Source organism: Rhamphochromis longiceps, linkage group LG17 (assembly GCF_057381845.1).
Source record: "Rhamphochromis longiceps isolate RC_006_pf linkage group LG17, R_longiceps_female_GT1.1, whole genome shotgun sequence".
Classification (NCBI taxonomy): domain Eukaryota; kingdom Metazoa; phylum Chordata; class Actinopteri; order Cichliformes; family Cichlidae; genus Rhamphochromis; species Rhamphochromis longiceps.
Window position 1 is genome coordinate 22,747,332 of NC_140573.1, and position 12,249 is coordinate 22,759,580.

At 41.5% G+C, this 12,249-nt stretch overlaps 1 protein-coding gene across 3 annotated transcripts in view; it reads left to right on the forward strand.

The window, feature by feature from the left end:
* plxnb2a.1 (plexin b2a, tandem duplicate 1) overlaps positions 1 to 12,249 on the forward strand; it is a 242,202-nt gene that overhangs the window by 22,067 nt on the left and 207,886 nt on the right. The window contains exon 1 of one of the 3 annotated variants that reach the window (XM_085386327.1): positions 5,926 to 5,950. The exons of the other annotated variants lie outside the window; for them this stretch is intronic. The gene's annotated coding sequence lies outside the window, so the exon portion shown is untranslated. Of the gene's footprint in view, positions 1 to 5,925; positions 5,951 to 12,249 lie in introns of those variants that run through there. 3 annotated transcript variants of the gene reach the window in all.

Sequence of the window (12,249 nt, forward strand, 5' to 3'; positions counted from 1 at the left end):
TCAGTCTTACTTTCCTTTCCTTCTCTCCTTGGATTTATTTGCTTCTTCCTGGAAACATTTGCATTAAATCTCACAAAGTGTTTTTGGGTTTTTTTTTTTGGTTTTTTTAAAAAGAGCCTCTTAAAAGTGTTTAAGTCAGAAATAAGTATATTAAAATACTTAAAAAATGCAAAACAAAATTCTAAAATATATGTTCAATTTGTCAATATGTTTGTTAAACCGTGAACAACATGGATGTAGCTTAAGAAGTGAAGCATGCGTTCTTTCTAATGGCCAGCAGGGGGAGACTCAGACGTCCAACCGTAGATATGTGGCGTTAGTACGTAGTTGTAGTTACGTAGATAGATGTCCTGCTGAATTTGGATGTTACTATCTAACTTCACGTCAACTGTCATTTATTACGAGCAGCAAAGCAACTAAAGCTGTGCACGATTAATAACAACTAAAGGTCATTTATTTGTTGTTTAGGTGTTTGTTATTCTATTAACAAGAAACTTAAAGTCCCTCATCGTTGTGTGAAAAAAGAGCTTTTAGTTTGTTCCCTTGTAAGAGGAATTTTTGTGATTGGTTGGCCCTGACAAACTGTAAGCTTGAAGAGCTGGTGGGTTGTAGCAGTTAGGCGCATAACCTTTGATTTGAGGGCAGACGGTCTCTGATTTCGATTTGTCAAGTCCCACTTTTTAAGTTTGACTTTGAGTTTTAAGTTTAAGTTTAGCAAGTGTTTGCAGACAAGTTGGGGTCCTCCGTGCAACAAACTCTGGGCAATTTGGTGACGATCAAAGCTGTAGAGAGGAAATCTTCATATGTGGGGGATTAGCTTTTGACTCACAGGGACTACTTGCATATACTCTGAGCTCATTATTTAAAGCTTTTTAATATGAGCATACATTGTCGTAACAGAATAAATACAAGAGGAAATAAGGAGAAGCAGAACGGGTCAAATCCGAGTATTTTAGCAGCTGAAAAGTGCGACTAAAATAGAACTGGCTCTCAGGACAAAGCCCCATTTGTTGTGCGTGTGTCTTTTTTGTTGTTGTTTCTCCATTTTTCATTTTGTCTCTTTTGTCCGTTTACATCTCTGTCTCGCACACAGCAGTGGAAATAAAGGAGCTCTACCCATTTGCAGTCAGTCACATTGTTACGACTAAATGAAACCACATGTTAGATTTTACTTCACTGAACACATGCACCACACTGAACACGACTGGCTCGGTCTGCATGTGAAGCTCTCCAATAAATCTGCTTTCATGTGTAGAGCTCTGCAGATTGAGTTGGACAGTTTGTTTTATTTCTGTTTTTTTGGAGTGTTTTTGCGCATTAGGTCATTTTAGCATCTCAGTGGTAATTAGTGTTGGTGGGGAAGGAGGCAGGAAGGTTGTGGGAAGGTCAGGACATTTGTCTCTCATCCATCTCTGTGTGCGTTTGTGTGTCTGTTTTCCTGTAATTGCTTCTTGTTTGTTACAGTGTTGCTGCCCCTTTGTATTAACCTCCATTTGAATGTCGTAAGCAGTAAATAGCCGCATGTCATGTGTGGGTTGAATAGTTGGTCGTGCATTTCATTTGGTAGTGTATCACCGGGTAAGATCTGAAACGGAGCATGTCTGCCTGGACAAACATCCGCTCCAGATCTGTATCTGAAATTCCAACAAACACACAAGGAACATGGAAGTGGCAGGAATCCAAAGATCTGAGGCAACACGTGACGGGAAACTTCAACCACATATATGGCTGGATATTACTCTGCTCCCTCCCATTTTTCTAAGAGCATCTCCGTTCATTACTGTGGCATTGAGATAAAATGTGGTTCTTAAAATAACCAGAATGTTCAGTAAAACCTGATAAGGTGTAATACAAATGTTCACCTTTAAAGTAAAAGTGCTTCAAACGCTCCCACTTGTGCTGTGAAGGCACCTTTTCAAGTTTCACAACGGCTTAGCGAGTAGCTGGTGAGTGTTTGCTGACAAGCTGGGATCATACATGATAACCATGGACGTCCGCAGCAGTCTGCAGGAGATGGACGCGATCGTGAGGAGGATTTTCAGTGCACCACCGATATGCCCTCGCAACCAATTGTAGCTAATGACAGCATTCAACAAGTAGTGTTACAGGGGGGTCACTGACCTGTAGCAGCCACTCACAACCCACAGAGTTGTTGTTGTTGTTGTTTTATTTATTTTTATTTTTTTAAATAACCTTTCGATCATTAGTCTCCAGTTGGGTTTCAACACGTCTGTATCTGTAGGCCTGTATGAGGTCTCAATGATTCAGTTATCAACATTCTTACTGACACGGACTCTGAGGTAACAGAAAAATCACTTAATTACTCTTGTTTTCTTATAGATAACCATTAAGTATCAGAAAACTCTTGTTGTCTGGTTTGTTCGTTTGTTTTTGTTTTTTAAAATTCAATATAATTTTAAAGATTTCTCAGCCAGCTGATGGGTTTGGATAACTTTGAGGCACTTTGCAGTTTCTGATTCGAGAGCTGCTTTGGTTCAGAAATTTTGTAGCGGCTCCACCACATGTGATGGACTGGAGGGAGCAACTAGTTCCTTATTTCAATTATTCAGTTGTGAAAACAGCTCATGATTAATCCTCTGCTGATTGGCGTATTAGTTATAATTAGTGGACTGTTTCAGGTCTTCAGCTGATTGCAGATGAACCAGAAATGTGCGCACACACACACGTGCTGACCTTTTACAGCTGTAGTAAACACAATTAGCACAGAGTATATTTTTGCCAAAGCTAATTACAGATTTCTGCGTGCTCCTCTGGTTTGTTATCCGTGCAGTCTCCAGAAAAGCTGTTTTTATTGCTCTGTTTCGGTTGTTATTTCCTGTTGTGTGTTATTGTGATTCCTCACATCAGTTGGTATTTCCTGCAGGTCTGCTTGTCTGCCGCGAATGAGCCCACTCCTCCACCCTTTCCCCTCTTTCACTCTTGCTCCATCTCAACTTTCTGTTCTTTTTCTCCTCCTCCTCTTGTACTTCACCCCCCTCTGTTTCTGTGTGTGTGTGTGTGTGTGTGTGTGTGTGTGTGTGTGTGTGTGTGTGTGTGTGTGTGTGTGTGTGTGTGTGTGTGTGTGTGTGTGTGTGTGTGTGTGTGTGTGTGTGTGTGTGTGTGTGTGTGTGTGTGTGTGTGTGTCCTGCTCCAGTTATGAGGTGATTAGTCATATGGTATCACTTTATTTTGCCTGTAATGGAAAGTGCTCACTGCCAGAAACGCCCCTCTGTCAGCTCCCCACCTTGGTTCTCCTCCTCACTTTTCTCTGCGTTTATTCTCCGTCGTTCTTTTTATTTCATCCATTTGCTCTCATTTTATTCCCTTTCATCATCCCTTTAAATTCTTCTCATTCCTCGTTTAACCTCCCACCCGTTCTCCTCAGCACTTTTTCCTCCCCCCCCTTGTCATCTTCTATTTCCTCATCTCTCCAGCCTCTCTAATGCAGCCCACCCTCCTCTCTTCATAGTGGATGACGAACTAGGTCTACTCCACCCAGCTAATAAAGAAAGCATGCTTAGAACCAGAAAGGAAAGGAGCATTTCACCAAAAGATTTCAAAACCCCAAAATCTGGCAGCATATATACTGCATTTAATTAAGACTCCCATGAGTGACATTTTGAGTGATAGTTTACCAGAAAAAAATCCGAGTGGTTGTTGACTTTTGTTCCAGGTTGGCTGACTGTGTCCGCTCTGATAAATATTCTACATGCATCTTGCTCTTGAGCAAGCCTAATGTTGTGTCAATTAGAGAGGCGTTTGGTTGGGAAGAGCGATAAACACAGAGGGAGAGAGGCAGCGGGCGGCTGAGTGTTGACATTTCGTGGCTGCAGGTCTGATTGTGGAGGAATGCGAGGACGTCTCGGTCATGTCAGCACTGGATGACGGGTTTACGGGTCATTCACAGCAGAAACAGCCAGACTTACTAAAACACCGGCGCCATCCCAGCCTGCTCAGAGTAAACCAGCTAAAACAAAAATCTTCACCTGCCTCCATGGGTGGCAGGTAAATGGTTTGTTTTGTTTAGTTTTTTTCACAGATGTTCTCAATATTCTTTATTAGCATAAATCACATATGTAAATCCAAAGTGTACAAGAGCTTAGAGAGCCTCTTTAAAAACACAAGACAAGCTCAACAGAATTACATCCAATACGATGAAAACTAAGCCGCTTCCTTCAAGTAAATATGATAAATGATGAACAATGTATGCAGCTCTTTTGTATTTAAATGAACATTTTAGCTGCATAAGTGGAACTGGAAAGGAAGATGAATATTTTTAGACTGTGTGGGATGTAAATGAGCGACTGAACTACTGTGGAAAAACCGCTGGGCGCTTATGAGCTGAACACACGCGTGTTGTTTGCTGTCAGAATAGAGATGAGATGTGAAATTTAGCATTTCCCACACAAAGTTTTTATGGCCACACGAGTACATTCAATAATTATTTCTTAAATCTATCTGAGAGATAAACACCAGCTGTCGTGGATGAACTGCTGGGCAATCGCGTACTTTTATTCTGAAAGTTCAGTTGCTGATAACCGGCTGGTCATGCCCTTCCTGCCTTGTGCATTTCTTGGAGGTTTTCTTGATGCCAAGGTTTCTAATTTGGCCTCGTTTCTGGTTCTGAACGACGGCGAAGTTGCAAAAGGCTCCATTGGGAGGCAGCTGAATGACATTGAGGCCTGCTGGAACTTTCATCCTGCCAGCATGACGAAAAGGTGATGGAGAAAACGATAAATGGAAAAATGACAAAGAAAGAAGGACGTGGTCTTAAAAGTACACCGAGCATGTACTGGCGCAAGGAGGTGTGAGCTGATATGCCTTAGTGTATTTTATTTTTATTTATTTATTTTGTAATGTCTGGTTTTCAAAACTGAAGTCCTTTTGATTAATTGTCCAATCCCACCTTGCGGCTGTTCATTTTTCATTCTCCAGTTTTTTTGGGGCTTTTTTTTTTTTTGTTTGTTTGTTTTAACTGTTACTCCCACGAGAAATCATAATTTTCTCAGTTTCTTGTTAAACCTTACGCTTAAATGACTTTCACTGGTTTCATGTTGCAGTCTTGTGCTGGAAGATGTTCTGAAGACTGATTAAAAATGTGGAAAAAGATACTTCAGTGAGCAGGGTTTGAGCAATTCACAATTCTTGTGAATTGCTCAAACCCTGAGCTGCTGGTTCTGTGTGAAAGTTTGGAAAAGGTAACAAAATCCAAACAAGCACCCTCAGGAAAAAAATAAAGCGCGTTGTACCGCTCTCTCCACCCCCTTTCATATGACATAATACTCAATGTGGTTTCTTGAAATTTTTATTTTCAAGGTGAACTGTGACCTTGAGTGTTAACTATGAAGGTCAAGGTCCCCCAAGGCCTAGTCTATTATTCTGCTGTTTATTAGCTACAAATTTTTTATGAATTGTCTAGAAGGTTTTTACAGATTTTTCATGTTTGGTGTGACCTCAACCTTGAACTGATTTTTTTTTTATTTTTCACTAAAATTAAATCCACTCGAACTGTTATTGACATCTACCATCACACAACATTTTACAGTGCCATCTTGAAAACTGTAATCGTCTGTTTGCTAACAAACAGACGATTACATACTCGTTCCCTTCGCCAAGAGAACCATCAAATCTGTGCATCTGGAGAACAGTTACACCCCTAAAAACACACACGATGCCTGCCTAATAGTTGTATTTAGCAGATCTGATTAGCCACAACAATAAAACCAATTGCTTAAAATTTTGTAGATCATGCCATCAAAACAGCTGTGACCTGTGGGCTCAAGGACAAAAGGACCTCTTAATGGCGTCCTGTGGTTTCTGGCATCAGGATGTTTGGAGCGGGTCCATCCTGAGAATCGCTGTTTGAAGAGAGAAGTAGGAGTTTTGAAGGCACGGTCAACACCTTGAGCTCTCTGTTGCTCCTCGAGATGCTGCTGAGAGAGTTTGACAGGTTTGTGGTCCGACTTGGGAGGCCGCTGCCATTGGGGAGTGCTGCTACCAAGTTTAGTGGGCAGTGTGTGGAGTAAGGTCTACATGAATGCCAGGACTCGGTGTTTCCAAGCAATTTTATAGCTGATCTGGTCTATTACATTACTAACACTGAGGAAAAGCTGTCCTGTCCTGATACGTGTTCTCAAACTGACTTCAGAGGAGGTGGAACCTGGGAAGCGGCGAGTTTTAGCTTAAAAATATCTCCATTACATATTCAGAAAATGAATTTGTATCCGAGGACATATAGCATAAAAAATGGGTTGAGTGATAAGTTACTCTAACAGCATATTGATGCATATGGTCCTTTCCCCTCCATCATCTGCTCCTCCTGTTAAACCAAAGTGTGGAGCAGCTGGAATCTTGCATTAATGCGGCAACAATATTTAGCTGAATTTGAAAGCTGATTGGCATAAAAATAATCAGAGGGAAGCAATTCAGGATGGTGTGAATGGCTCGAGTTCAAGGTCGTGTCAATGTTACGGGGTTTGAAATGGAAATGTGTGAGTGATGTAGATGGGGAAATAGCATGTGTGTGACTCCACGGGAGGCAGACATGGCATACTAAAGCTGCATTTCATTAGTGTGTGTGTGTGAGTGAGTGTGAGGGATAGGGAGCTGCCAAACAGGAGGACATCAATGCCAGCAACTGATAAACACACAGATTTGCTTCAGGGTTATTTCTCAAGGACACAGACGTACACACCGCTGTCTGGGTGTGCTCGTGGGTGAGTCTGTCTCATATCAGTGTGAGGTTTCCTGCATATTACCAAAACAAGCTCCACCTCTTAGGCAAATGTCTGTTTTCTATCCATTTCAGCTACAGAAATCTCCCAAACAAACGCCTCTGGGTTTAAATTAGATCACGGTTGAAGAATTAGGAGCAACGTAGCAGGATGAGTGAGGGTTTGAGCAGAACTGCTTTAGATGCAGATGAAAACATATTTGCGATGGTATTCATGTTTGAAATTGTCATTTTGATATGTTTAAGTAGCCTTCTTGCCAAGACTTAAATGAATAAATGTGTGAAAGTTTGATCTCCCCCTTCAACTTTATTGCGTTATCGTGATGTGTGCTTGGCTTTCTTTCTACGCCCTCCAGGGAGGGTTGTTTGCTGGGGTGAGTGGCATAGCCTCAACATTGCATCATGACATTTAAAGAAATTTGCATTTAGCCAAGGAAAAAAAGTAGTCTAGGTGGCATTTTCATGGAACTTTTCAATAGAAGTAGAGATTAACTGCTTACTTTAATCATTATTATTAAACTTAACCCTGTAACTCTTCAGGAGCTGCACAAATTCCCATCATACAGTAAAATCTGGGATGTTGCACTAAATGGTGCTGACAGGGCTGGTTAGATTTGTGGTTGATTTGTCAAAGTTGAGCTGGTTTCTATACTCGGGTGCAGTTGATGGAGTTATATTTTTGCTTTAAGTGGTCAGCTGAGCTGGGAAAACTTTTCTTTGCATATTTTGCAAGACAGAAGTTTTGTTCTTTGGTGAACTTCCTCAAAGTAGCTTTTTAAAGTACTAAATCGTCATCAGAGGCAGACACGCTGCTCTCTTTCTGGTCTTGTGTTGTTGCACAACCCAGAGAATGTCAACACAAGACGTCGCTATATCATTGACATCGCAAAATGGCATCATTTCCTCTGATGGATGAGTTTGAATCTGGAATATCAGAAGCTTTTCGTATTACAAGCTAGTTAGCATTCTGATTTTAGCATTACAATTAAAAGTGCACATAGCTGCATAGTTGTTAGCATTTGAATGGTGTTAATAAAAACAATTCTTATGATGATACTAAGAGTTTTCTGGAAATGACACAATTGTGTTAATCTTCTGTGCTCTACTTCTGAGCATGTTTCAGTTTTAAATTCTGTGTTTTGTACTTTTTTGTTGGAAAATGTTTTTTGGTAATGGATTAAAGTGGTTAAACTTCTCTAACAATGTATTTTCTGTGTGCTTCAACTGCAGAGATAAAACTATTGTTATCTGCCTCCAGAAGCCCATATGTGCTCGATTCTACTTTGATTTATCTTTCCAGACACAGACACTGATAGATCTCCAGGCGTTTCATGGATTTCCATCGAATATTTGATGTGCACTCAGCTGTTGTTAATGCCAAACTTTGCAGCAAACAGATCAGAGCAGTCATGGAGGAAAGAGTTGTGTCAGGAGAAAGAAATGTTCAGGGTAGGGCGAAGGCATGACGAAAGTGAAACAGACAGGAGTGCGGAATCAGAGGAGGTTAGAGCGAGGAGTTTAAAAGTGGGATTCTTGATTGATAAAAGGCTTTTGAGGCCGATGCTGGCAGTTCTCCCGTCATTTTCATGTCTTTACATTTCTACCATGTGTCTGCAGACCGCAAATGATTCTTCATCAGGATTTGGACCACAGTGGGACGTATGAAGGCTTTGCCCCGCTTTTAATCCTCGGAAGGGACCTATTATTTTCAACTAATAGCTTTGTATGATCCACAGTTTCAAATAATCTCCATTCATCTTTTTCTCAGCCTTTTACATAGATGGTGTAAAAGATGGAAATGGCCACAATGACGTCACATGTTGGTGGTGATACCTCCGCCCCCAACCATCTGCTCTCAGAACATGCAAATTTTTGCTTTTTTTTCCAAATGTATTCCCCAAAGTCTTGGCAGTAAGAGGGGAAAAAGGTAAATATATTTTGACTGCCACACATCAAAAACTGTGCGTTTTTGCTTTTCTCTGACAAACAGGGTTGGGGGTCATCATCTGAGACCTCATGGAGTTCAGTCCGTCCAGTGGTTGGCGGTGCAGAAGGCGGCAGTTGGATGTAAGCGATGTAAACAAGTATCAGCACGACTATTAGAGCTAAAGCACTGTGCGAATACCAACAAGTCTCAGAGCCAAATGGTGATATGATTGGTGTGTTTTACTTCAGTTCTGTAACCCATGTACATGGCGTTTGTCAGCGTGCCCCGTCTACCAGCAGACTGGATTTTCAATTTCACTGTTTAATTTCTTTTTCTCCCATTTTGGTCAGAGTTACATCAGTGTTGGAGATTAAACTTCTGCCAGTATGAGAAAGTCTGCTTTGATCTGAGTGATGTACATTTTTTTCATCAGAATGTGAACACAAGACTCTATGCCGACATCTGAGCGCCTGCCAGTTTGCCTGTTTCTTTGTTTTATTATTTTTGTTAGGAGCAGACAGGGCACTAAACTACAGTGCACCAACTAGGCAGACTCCAAGTGAAGGTTAAACAGTATAACAGGAGCAAATGCCTATCTGCTTGTTCATGTGCATTTCTACAAGGGGGCGTATTCCCAGCCACAAACTAACATCTAAAGTGCCATAATTCAAGTGGTTGGCAACTTATTTTAGCAGGTTTTACGCAATCTGCAGTTGATTGTCTGCTAAAAATGTTCAGTCACTGCTAAACATCTAAACTTAGCACAGAAAGTAAAGAAATCTGTGTTTGGTCGATTATTTCTTTGTTGTGGGGAAATGCAGTTGTGGGTTGCGTCCATGAACAACTTGCCAAATCTTCGCTGCTTATGGCAAACGGCTTATTCTGTAAACAACATAACCAGACTGACTGGCTTGTGACAAATGCTGGTCGAAGAATGAGACCATCCCTCAGCAGTGTATGACCAAGGTGTTGACCAGCATGAGGAGGTGCCAGGCTGCAGGTTCTTCCACATCCTACCGAAGTCCCTGTCTGTTCAATGAATAAATAGTTTCTACAGACTTCAATCATCCAGTCCAATAAATAACAGAAGAAGCTGTTTGGCATTGGCAGAGAAGATTTGGCAAGTTTTATATTAGTGCAACCTACATGCTCAACTACAAAAAGGCATTTTTGGTGCCATTTAAGAGGAGATAAACTTTCCAACAGTATGAGATTTATAGCCAAGAAACATTGTTACCACAAAGAATTCAAAGAAACACAAACTTTCAGACTTTTTATCCTATGTTTAGTCCCACCCCTTCTGTCCTCTCCAGTGAGACTCATTCTTTGGTGGTATAAACTCAAACTTTACCGTTTTGGACTGCAGGTCTTGGTGTTAGAGATCTGGAGGACCACTCTAATGAAATTATGCAGCATGTAGTGCTCTGCTGAGAAGAGACTGCTCTATTATTTACCTCTGAGTACTTTCCAGTTAAAATATTTTCAGAGGTGCACCTTAGACTGTACTATAGCTTGTTATGTTGTGTATCATTCTGGTGCGTGCCTCTGAGACAGCAGGGTTGCTTAACTTTAACTTCAGGTCAGAATAACTTTATTTTAGAGTAGAGCACTGGGAAGAATGTGTTGAAAATGCACAGCGAGTTCATTTTTCTTCTTTTTCAATGATGATTTTTGGATTACAAAAACAAGCCTGTGGCTGCTCGCCTATTATCTTTAGATTAGTCTTTAGAGATGCTTTTCATGAGTCAGCATTAATTTGTTCTCATCTGTCACCTAAAAAAAGGAGCAAATTTACCAAACGAGGAAAAAGCGGAGACGAAAGCTTGTTCTGGGTCTTCACTTGAACTGCTGGTGTAATTCGGGGCAAGTTTAAGTGTGTACAAGCTTTCAAACACATGGGCGAATCAAAGTGCTTTTAATAATGCAGAGAAATGCATTAGAGCAGCATTTAAAAGCACATAATAAGCAACACAGCACTAACAAATAGCCCCGAGTTTAATAAAACTAATGCAGAGAAGCGTAGTATTGACTAATCCACATGCGCAGCTTTTATATTAATCATATCAGCAGTAAATGACACAGCCGCTGCCTGATTTGATAATTAGTTCTTGTGCAACAGAAGGACAGTACGAGCTGTGTGCACGAGTGCAGCTGTAGTTAAGAGGACGGCAGAAAAGAGCGTCTGTCGTGCAGATAAGAGAAGCTTCTGATGCTGGAGAAAAGCTGTCTGGCTGCTATTCAGCTCACTAAAACACGATTCACCTGCTGTGTGTGTGCGCGCAGTGATTGGTAGGTGTAGAGGCTCTGGTCTGTCACTCCCATTAAACACACTGTCCTCATTTTTTGCTCTTTAGTCACCTCAGCCTGCTCCCCATCTCTGTACTCTCCGCTGTCTCTTGCCTCTTCCTTCTCCTGCCTCCCTCGGCATCTCACTTTTTCTGCTTCTCTGTCTCCTCTTCCCAGCAATGCTCATCACTTGCTTGGTTGCTGCTGCTGAGGTTCGGACTCTGGCTTGCTGCGACACACACAGACACACACAGACACACACACTCCAGATACAGCGCTCCGCTACACTGCTCAGGAAATTGGACCCTCAACAGACTGTGTATTGGAAATGAAATTCCTTTCAGAGACCTACACACACACACACACACACACACACACACACACACACACACACACACACACACACACACACACACACACACACACACACACACACACAGTTTTAAAGACATAGTTTGTCGCAGCTTGCTGGTTTTAACTATAGTCTTATCTACAGAACCACTATCAGTAGTTTAAGGATGGAGCTGATGGAGCCTTGTTTTCTCTTTATTTCTCTCTGTCTTTCTGTCTCTCTCTGTTGTCTTCCTGACAGTCAGTGTCTCATGCCCACGTGTGCCTCTGACAGATAAGTCATTGATGTTAATTACTTGACGCGTAGCCTGTTGGAAAGACGTCGAGAGTCGGGCACAGAAAAGAAGACCGTGGAAAGATTTGTTACTGGATTTCCAGCATCAGTAAAAGTGCTGATGATTCTCAGAAACTAGATTAGGTTCTGTGATGTATGCAAGTGATCAGTCTGAAGCAAAAAAGCCAGAGCAAGGAGTTGATACTGATTATTTGGTAAAGATGTGCCAGTTGGTGCATCATAGATGGTAATGATCATTATCTATTTGGCCGTTCACAATACTGTGTTCAGAGCTGCCCTAAGTCTTCACCAAGGTGCTGGAAACAGTCCTCAGAGATTTGATCCATGTTGACATGACGGCATCACACAGCTGCTGCAGATTTTTCGACTGCGCCTCTGTGATGTGAATCTCCCGTTCCACCAAAATCCAAAGGTGCTCTGTTGGACTGAGATTTTTGTCTGTGGAGGCCATTGGAGTATAGCAAAGTCATCTGCATGTTAAAGGCAACTGTTTGAGATGATGTGAGCTTTGTGACATGGTGTGTTATCATCCACTTTTCCATTTTCCAATTTTGGGTAGTTGTGTTGTTTGGGTAGTTGTGTTGTGTGAATTGTAGCCTCAGTTTCCTGTTTTTAGCTGACACAAGTGGCACTTGGTGTGGTCTTCTGCTGCTGTCA